General features: G+C 42.1%; 1 pseudogene; it reads right to left on the bottom strand.

Moving 5' to 3' along the window:
- Positions 1-2,101: 2,101 nt before the first annotated feature.
- On the bottom strand, positions 2,102-6,747 carry LOC119876892 (annotated as a pseudogene).
- Between the last annotated feature and the right edge of the window lie 3,594 nt (positions 6,748-10,341).

Raw genomic sequence — 10,341 nt, 5'->3', positions numbered from 1 at the left:
GATTTTGTTCTCTCTCTCTCTCTCTCTCCTCTCTCTCTCATAAGTCTAGCTAAAAGTTTGTGAGTTTTATTACCACCTAAGAAAACCAACTCAAAATGTTGTTGACCTTTTCTATGTTTTTGTATTCTATATTACATTTGTTTCTACTCTGATCTTTGCTCTTTCCTTTTTTTCTACTAACATTAGGCTAAGCTTCTTCTTGTTTTTATAGTTCCATGAGGTGTAAAGTTAGATTGTTTGAGATATTTCTTTTTTCTTAATGTAGGCATTTATTGCTATTAACATTCCTCTTAGCACTGATTTTGCTGTATCCCATAGGTTTGGGTATGTTATGTTTCCATTCTCATTTGCTTTAACATATTTTATTTCCCTTTTAATTTCATCTGTGATCCATTTGTTGCTCAGGAGTGTGATGTTTAATTTCCACATATTTGTGAATTTTCCAGTTTTCCTCCTGTTACTGATTTTCAATTTCATACCATTGTGGTCAGAAAACATACTTGATATGGTTTCAACCTTAAATTTGCTAAGACTTGTTTTGTAAGTAACATATGATCTATTCTAGAGAGTGTTCTGTGTGTTCCTAAGAATGTGTATTCAGCTGCTATTGAATGGAATGTTTTACATATGGCTGTTAGGTCCATTTTATCTAACATGTAGTTCTAACATGTAGTCTATTTTTCCACTTATTGATTTTATGTCTGGATGATTTGTGAATTGTTAAAAGTAAGGCAGAAGTTCCCAGCTCTTACTGTGTACTGTTTTCTATGACTTTCTTCAGATCTCTTAGTATTTTCTCAATATATTTAGGTAACCCTATGTTGGATGCTTATATATTTACAATTGTTATATCCTCTTGATGCATTTACCCCTTTCTCAGTACATAATGACCTTCTTTATTTCTTACTACAGTTTTTGACTTGAAGTCTGATATGAGTGTAGCTACCCATGCTATTTGGTTTCCATTTGCATGGAATATTTTTTTCCATCTCTTCACTTTGTGCCTATGTGTGCCTTTGAAGCTGAACTGAGTCTCTTGTAGGCAGTATGTAGTTGGGTCTTGTTTTTTTTATGTATTCAGCCACTAGAGGTCTTTGGATTGGAACATTTAAATCCATTTACTTTTTTTTTTAAGATTTTATTTATTTATTCATGAGAGACACAGAGAGAGAGAGAGAGAGAGGCAGAGACAGACTCAGAGGGAGAAGCAGGCTCCATGCAGGGAGCCTGATGTGGGACTCGATCCCAGGACTCCAGGATCACACCCTGAGCCAAAGGCAGCTGCTAAACCACTGAGCCACCCAGGGATCCCCTAAATCTATTTACATTTAAAGTAATTATTAGTAGATAAGGACTTACCATTGCCATCTTGTTCATTGTTTTCTGGCTATTTTGTAGTTTCTTGTTGCTTTTATTCCTCTTGCTGTCTTCTTTTGTGTTGAATTTTCTGTAGTGGGTATACTTTGATTCCCTTCTTCTTATTTTTTATGTATCTACTATAGGTTTTCATTTGTGATTACTCGAAGACTTACCTGAAACATCTTGTAAACATAATAGTCATTTTTAAGCTGATAACAACTTAACTTCAATCACATACAAAAACCCTATTCTTTTATCACCCCCCACCACTTTTTAAGTTTTTGAGACGACATTTACATCTTTTCTTCATTGATCTATTTTGCAGTTTATTTTATTGAATTCATAGAGCACATTCCTTCACGAAAAATTTAAAAACCTAGAGTTGTACAGGCATGCTTTGTGAGACAAACCAGTGAGATGAAGCCTGCTCAGATGAAACTGGAGCAGACGGCAGCCCACACCACAGCCCACATGACAATGTTTTTATTCAATATGAACAGCAACAACGGTAATAGGATGAGACCATAAATGCACTGAAACTTTCTGGGAGTCCTGGCTAGGCTGTGACCAATCTATCATTTTCTGACCAGCCAGGTAAACAACAGAACTCATCTGCTAATGCCAAAAATTTTAAAGCTCTTAATCCAGTTAGAAATGACTATAACTGAGGACCTTATCTCTACTTAGCTGCTTCCTCAATTCAGAGTTGTCTAACAGGTTAATTTCAACATAAGAGAAAGTGTCATCTGGCTGCCTGTACCATGAACTTTGATGGTACAGCTTTGATGTGTTTTGTGCTCAGGCTGCTGGGCCTCCTGATTAGTTGTGTCCTTCTGTGTACCTTGGTCCTGAACATTCTGAGACTCGGTCAGCTAAGGATAAAAGGGACCTACCAGCCAGTTGAGAGGCATGTTATTAACAAGATAATCCATCACAACATCTAAAGACTCCTTCATGTTCTGCAGCTGCCCCTTGTTGGAAGTGAACAGGCCATCAGACACTTCCTTAAAGGAGGCAGCATTGTGGAACACCCAGAAGATGTCACCAGCCATCACCCCCAAGTGACTTGCCTGATCCTGGATGTTCTGCAGTAACCCTCAGATTTTGAACAGCAGGGTGTGGCGCATGGTCTGTAGCTGCTGAGTCAAGTTTCAGGCAATAGCAAGAGTGCATGACTCAATGTGCTCAGCACAGTGGGATTCGTCTGTATCATCATGGCCAATGCTTCTCTTCCACTCCACCCTGGAGAGAGAGAACTTACCCTGAGCACCATGAATTTTCTGGTTGGCACTATGCACATCCTTCCTGGCAAATTCAATCAAATTAATAGTGGAATGGAGCTGAGAAATGATCTCTTGGCTTTTTTGCTTGGCTTCTTTAACCCAGCTGATAGCCTGCTGGTAGGCATGTGAGCAGAGCTTCATAGACAGTGATCCCAGTCTAATATAATAACTTGGCTTCTGAACTGTATCAAACCCTTCAACTTTTTTTTTTTTTTTTTTTTTTTTTTTGCTTCTTTTTCTAGTTTTTTCTCAGTGAAAGGGAGGTTACTGGTCCACTAGCAACTCTGATTTGGTAAGTGCATTTTCCATTCCACTGCTCACCAGCTGCATCATCCGACAACCCAAGACTGTTTTAATGCTGCCATTGATCATAGACTTGGTCTTCTCCACACTGCCAGTCTTGTTCTTTGGTCTTGTCTATCACCTAAGTGATGGTTCTGGCCATGGAATCCTTGGCTCTAGTTACAATAGTTGTCACAGCATCTTTTGCCCTGGTCATAGCACCTCTAGCATTGGCAACAATCTGGTTTATTGGCTGATTCAGAATAGGCAGTTTCTTCTCTATCCTGTCTAGCCCCTAACAAGCAAGTATTTTGGCAACTACAATTTGTGGTTCTAGCTTTTGAATGATGGGCAAAGCACTCGTCACAGCCACGGAAGTGATGGTCTTCACACCCTTCTCTGCCATCACACACACAGACTTCACGCATGGATACTGATCCTTTGTACAGCGACTTCCATGCAGTGTTCCACATTTACACCTTTTTACATTGTGTATCCATCCATAAACATAGTATGATAGCTATAGAAATTTTTATTACTTGTGTCCTCCAACCTTTATACTAGAATTAAGTAGTCAACAGACCACTGATACTACAGTATTACAGTGTTCTGAATCTGACTACATATTTATTTTAACCAGTGTGTTAATTTCATATATTTTCATGTTTCTAGTTATCATCCTTTCAGCATTTCTTGTAAGGCAGGTCTAGTGGTAATAAACTGTCTCAGCTTTTGTTTGTTGGGGAAACTTTATCTTGCCTTCACTTCTGAAGGGCATCTTTGCTGAGTAAAGTATTCTCAATTGGCAGTTCCTTTCTTTTAATGCTTAGACTATGAACCAATTTCCTTCTGGTCTTCAAAGTCTGTGCTGAAAAATCCACTGAGAGCCAAGTATAGAGGTGTGTGGCAGCACCAGGTCCAAGGGGGCATTGCCTCGGGCCATTGCCTCAATGTCCACGGCATTGACAACTGCATGGTCCTGGGTGAGCACAACAGAGTGTCTGCTGAGGGTGCAAGAGATGTTTGAGTCCTCAGCAGCACCTCTAGGTCGAATAGCTAAGGACTAGGGCAAGCACTGGTAGTGGCCTGAGCCTGTGGTATGCACAGCTCTGCTGTGGAGACAAGTGCAGGCGCCTGTATAGTGGCAGGGTCTGGTTTCAGAAATACATACAGTGGTGAAGGCCAACGCAGGTGACAAGAGCCAAGGCCCACTACTGATGTGCCGGCAGCTTCAGGGGCCCTAGCTATTGGCACTGACTACTATGGCTGCTGTGTCTTGCCATGGGCACACAGTGGTAGAGGCTGGTGATGGAGGTTGGGCTGGGGCATGCACATGTAAGCTGGAGGGGCAAGTGGCAGGGAAGCACGGTGATGCAGGCTTATGACAGAAGACGGCCTGATCAGAGCCCATAAGCTGCTGCAGAGATTCTGGCTGTTGGCATGCTTTCCCACGGCTGCAGTTTCCTCCCTGGGCACATGCACATCAGTGAAGGCCAGTGAGGGGCGTCAGGCTAGTAATATGCAAATGCGCAGCTGGAGGAGCTAGCCTTGACCTGGCCCACAGTGGTAGAGGTCAGCCACTGGCGTCTAGGCCAATGTCCTGCACTCGTGCAGCTGCGGAGGCCTACGCTGGCTGCCTGTGTGGTGCTTGGGCTCTGGCAGAGTTTGGGGGAGGGAACAGGGAGAGATTCAGGTGGCTGGTGTCAGCAAACATGAACACCTGTGAGATGAAAGCTGGTAAAAATCGATGGAGGATCTGTGGCTTTGCGGGCCATTGTTTTGTTTCTCCTTTCCAGTGGCCAAAGCTGTTGGGTCTGTCCACAGAGCAGGTCACTGAAAGCCACGGTCACTCCCACTGCCTGATTGCTCCTAGCAAGCCCCTGCTACTTTGCCTTGTTTCTCACATCCCTCTCCATGTGTCTCAGCTTTGCCTGTCAGCGGGTGAAGTGAAACTGAAGTGGGACCTTCATGTACTGCCCTGAAAGGCAGAGGAAGCTCTCTGCTCACCCTGTTCTTCCTTTCCCTGCAAGAGGAAGTCTATTTATTTATTTATTTATTTATTTATTTATTTATTATTTATTTATTTATTTATTTATTTAAGAGAAGGAGAAAGAGATTGAGAGAGCAAGGGGAGGGGCAGAGGGAGAGAATCCCCAAGGAGACTCCCTGCCATGAGATCATGACCTGAGTGGAAACCAAGAGTGTCCCAGATGCCCCACCGCCCCACTGACTGAACCACCTAGGCGCCCCAGGGGGGACTTCTTTTCTAGCCCGGAAGTCACTTCTTAGGGTAGAGCCATGCTGGCTTGGGGGATGGGGTGACGCAGGCAAAGCCAAGCAGTCTTCCTTCCCTTTTTGTGCTGTTTTTGTTTCAGTGTATGCTAAAGTTTCTTAACTGGCTTCCAGAGCTCTTAGGTCTGTTTTATTCATCAAGAGCCATTAGTTGTTGATCTTTGTGGGGAGAACAGAGGCTGGGGGTCTCCTACTCTGCGGCCTCGGTGACATCACTCTTCAATCTACCCAAAGCCCTGCTTGCACTTTATTTCTGCATCTATTTGAGGTTGTCTTAGCATCAACTTGACTTTTTAAGAATAAATTAACTAATTCATTTCTAGCATTACCTCCTCTGGTCCTGATGCTTGATAATTCCTGCTTCTCTGGTTCAGGATTCTGGCTTAACAAAGATTCTATCTCCCAGCCTAGCACAATCCCTCAGCTTTTCTGTAGCCTTGCATGAGCAAGTTAGCACCCATATCCAACTATATCAAAAGCAGCCCCTTCCTAATGCCTTAAGTTCCCCAATCTGGTCCTGTTATGATGATCCTACAATTTTCCACCACTCTACAACCAGTCTTCTACATGAGAATGGACACTTTGTACAATGTGACTCCTACTATTTTAGTAAACAATGCATTGTAAGGAATGTTATCAGTTTTTTAAAAAACAAATATTGAGGTTGCTAGCTTTTTCCCCCAACCTTCCTAGACTTGATGTTCTAATATTGTGACTATCATGACCAAAGATTTTATTAAAATACTTATAATACAACCCAGTCTCTCCATTTACACACCAATAGAATTAAAAACTATCCATCTTTTGTGGGGCCCCTCGCCTAATGGGGGCTTTAGTATAAACTCTCCAGAAATGAACCAGAGTGCCTGGATGCATCTCTTGTCACATTTCAGGGCATTGGGGATACTGTGATCTAAGGAGAAGTGGTGATCCCTATCATTCCTAGCCATGATTAAGGCTATGCCGCTTAGCTTTTTTTTTTTTTTCCCTAGACTTGATTTCCCAAGAGACCTAGACCAAAAAAGAACAGCTCCCTTCCCAAAGCTAAATCTTATTTGTTATGGAAATGTACTTGGAAAGTTTTAGCAATGGAAAGACAGGAAGAGGAGATGCTTCATGGTCTATGGTCAAGGTCTAAGTGATGACTCAGCCTTGTAGAAGGGGCATGACTTGCTGTGGCTGGAATCTTTTCTGTTAACTTTTAATCCCAAAATTTGGTCAAAACCCTTTACGCATTAGAGAGTATGGATCGGCATGCTTAAAAAAAAAAAAAACCTAGGGCCTTTTGGTTAAGACAGACTTCGTAAATTAAGCAAATCTAATGACAAGGCAAAGTAAAAGATAAGATGGCATTTGTATTCAGATTAGATGTACTCTGGCAGGAGCGACCCACAATCCGCTATTGGAGCTATTGCGGGCTTTCCACTCACCTGAAGAATCCCTGACTTTCCCATCCTTGTGGGTGACCGGAGGAGAAACAATGGTGTGTTCCCAAGTGAAATCTGAAGATTGAGTCCTTTCCTGCAGCCATGGTGTAGCCTTGCCTCCGTGTGGGGCCTGCTCTCTCAGATAGGCCAAGCTGCTTTCTTCCTCCTTTGTGCTGGCCCTGGACCTGTGTACTTACCACACTTCTTTGGAATTCCTTGTTCCTGTGTCTGCCGCCCTAACTGGACTGTGAGAACCTCAAGGGCAGCAAAACTTTTCTATCTCCAGCACTAAGGGCAGTATCTGGAAATCAGATGTTTAATGAATGTTACTGAGAAAATGCAAATGTCTCCAGAAAGAGACTTGAAGGAGTCTCTGCCCCTCTCTTCTATAATTTAGAGAATAGAGAAGATTCTCTGAATAGAGAAGAAACTGAATTTCCTACAGAAATCACTGAGACTTAACCTAGAACCATCAAAAATATATATGAATATAAAACCTGAAGAGGACATGAACTCTAGGCAATACCGCGAGGGTACAAACATCAGGTCCCAACCAGAAAGTACCAGAAAGTCTCTCAGAGACAGGATTTCATAGGACATTGCTGGAACATAGAGACTCTTGTAAAGCTGAATTCATAGGAATGTAAACTGAAGCTGATGAAGCGCCATCATTTATGCTCCAAACTTGGAAGCTTATGGTAGGTAGCATTTTTCTATTATCACATGTGTTTTCATTCTGGAAATAGCGATAGATAACAAATGGACACGAACAAGCTTTCAGTAAAGATCTTTATTAGGGTCAGATGGTCCTGGGCAAACCACACTCTTCATCATGTATCCAATCAGAAAGAGTAAAGCTCCCCCTCCTTCTACATGGCCCCTGAATATGGCACTGAATCCATCTTGGGCTTGTAACAACAATGCACTCAATGGAAATGTATTTGAAGTTGGAAGACTAAGGTTTGAAACCGAACACTACCACTTCTTAGCTATGTGATTTGAGGCAAGCCACTTAATCTCTCATTGCCCATGTTCCCCATTTGAAAAGTTGGCATGATAAAACTTGCCTGGTTGTGAGGCATAAATGTGGGAAGGTATGTGAATCTCTTGAACTGTGGCCTGGCACATAATGGGCATGCAATAAATAAAGCTAGAATTCCAACTCTGTAGATCCAGAGAAGTGGTCCTTGGAACAGTGTGTGGTTGACATCTGGCAGTGGTCACTACTTCACTCCCAGGGGCCAGCAAAAGCTGATTTCTATGCCTCTACATGACTCCCAGGAGAGATAATGAACCAGGGATCTCTAATGTCAGCTCTTCTCTTTGTCATGCTTCCCATTCTGTTCTCATGCCCCAAGACTCTGACTAGATCCAAGGGCAAAGCTTCAATTAAATCAAACAGCCTTCACTACATTTAAGTTACATCCCAGAGAATGAACAAACAAGGAGTGACCACCAGAGGTCAGAGTGAAAAGGGCATGAGGAGCTGAGCAGTGGGAGATGGGAATAACAGACGGAGCCCCACGTGATTCTCAGGATCAGTGTAGGTAAACCTGTACTCTGGGACATTATGCCATCAGGAATAAGCCAGGTCCAAACCAGTTTTATTGGAGTGGGTTCCTCAAAGTCTAAGTGAAATGCACTAAAGAATATAAACTCCATTAATATAAAAGCAACAACCAAAAAACCTACATGTGTAAGGATATGCAGATTTGTGTACATTTATAAACATGTACGTCGGGATCCCTGGGTGGCGCAGTGGTTTGGCACCTGCCTTTGGCCCAGGGCGCGATCCTGGAGACCCGGGATCGAATCCCATGTCAGGCTCCCGGTGCATGGAGCCTGCTTCTCCCTCTGCCTGTGTCTCTGCCTCTCTCTCTCTCTCTTTGTGTGACTATCATAAATAAAAAAAAAAAATAAATAAAAATAAACATGTACGTGGAGGGGGGATTATGTGAACGAAGCGGGGGAGACAGGGAGACAAAAGCAAAAATATATCATAAAACGTCTTTGAATTGTTAAAGAATGAATATGATTCCATTCTTGTCAAATTGCATAGGTATGTATAACTGTACAAAAAATGCGTGAAATGGTTACATGGAGTTTGAGGGACTCCAACTGATTTTAATTTTCTTGTATGGTTATAGATTATTTCTAAAATTGGCATTGCAAGCCCTTGACATATGAACATAAAACTGCTTAAAAACAAAGTTTATTAATTTTTCACAAATCCACAATAGACCTATTTTCATCATAGGTATGCACAAATCGAGGCACAAATTCCAGTCGTTCAGCATCCCTCTCATATTAGGTGTTAATCCCAGAGCAACTGCTCAGCATCTAGATGTCTCAGGCTGTTTGTAGGATCGAATAAAAGAATATTCAAAAGCGCCTGGCCCACAGTAGGCTCTCCTCAGATGGCAGCTAGGCTCCCCAGGGCTCTTAGAAAACACTCTCTACTCTGCTCATAAGGGTAACAGGACTGATTTCAGCCACGGTCTTGAGTTCCTCCCTAATCTCCACTAATGTTTTTCTGTCCATTTCCAGGGGTAATGGTTCCCCCTTTTCCCGTAGACTTTAGTCAGTGACTTGCAGCCAAGGAAGGATTTCCAGGCCGACGGCCAGCCAGCAGGCATCAGGGATCACGCTAGTTTCTTCATCGTCCGATTTTTAGTTGATCTGACTTCTTAGTTTAAAACTTACCATTAGGGATGCCTGGGTGGCTCAGTGGTTGAGGACCTGCCTTGGGCTCAGGTCGTGATCCCAGGGTCCTGGGATTAAGTCCCATTTTGGGATCCCTGTGAGGAGCCCTGCTTCTTCCTCTGCCTCTCTCTGTGTGTCTCTCATGAATGAGTAAATAAATCTTTAAAAAATAAATACAAAATAAAAAAACAAAACTTACCATTAAATTCAAAGTAATTTTTGAAACTCCTGTCTGCATTTAACAACAACAAAAAAAACAAAAAACAAAAAACCTGTTTTTGCAGGTTTTGCAAGTTTTATTTTTTTGTGCCAGTTTTGCCACAATCTAAAGAAAAAGACTAAAAACAAATGTGGGACTTAGAGTGACAGCGTTACTAAGTGCTCAAGAACTAACTAATGGGCTTACAGCTTTGGCCTCCTTCCCAGTCCCATCCAAATAGAATAGAAATAATAGAACTTTTGATGCAAATATGGTCAAATCAGTATGGAAGAATTAAAATTGCCTTATTTTTGCATATTTGTTCAGTGTCTGCACTCACAGAAACCAGAGGTAGTGAGATATTCCAGGTAAAGTTGTACTGTGCTGGTTCTGAAGTTGCTTAAGAATTTCAGTTTGGGGCAGCCCCGGTGGATCAGCGGTTTAGCGCCACCTTCGGCTCAGAACATGATCCTGGAGACCTGGGATCTAGTCCCTCATCGGGCTTCATGCAGGGAGCCTGCTTCTCCCTCTGCCTGTGTCTCTGCCTCTCTCTGTGTCTCTCATGAATAAATAAAATTTATATATAAAAAAGAATTTCAGTTTGGTTTTTAGCGAAAAGTTACACATAAAGTTGGACAAAACCTAACTATTCAATTTGCTGGGTTCTCTGTTTTATTTCTAAAATATATCATTTATATAGGAAAATGTATAAACAATATATAAATGTAAATCCCAGTCAACTAAAAGTTTCCCTCAAAGTTTGGTTCTGTAGCACATGATATATTAGAATGAGTCT

Source organism: Canis lupus, chromosome 12 (genome assembly GCF_011100685.1).
Source record: "Canis lupus familiaris isolate Mischka breed German Shepherd chromosome 12, alternate assembly UU_Cfam_GSD_1.0, whole genome shotgun sequence".
NCBI classification, from domain to species: Eukaryota; Metazoa; Chordata; class Mammalia; order Carnivora; family Canidae; genus Canis; species Canis lupus.
Note: the sequence above shows the minus strand (reverse complement) of the source record. Positions and strands in the feature narration are given on the sequence as shown.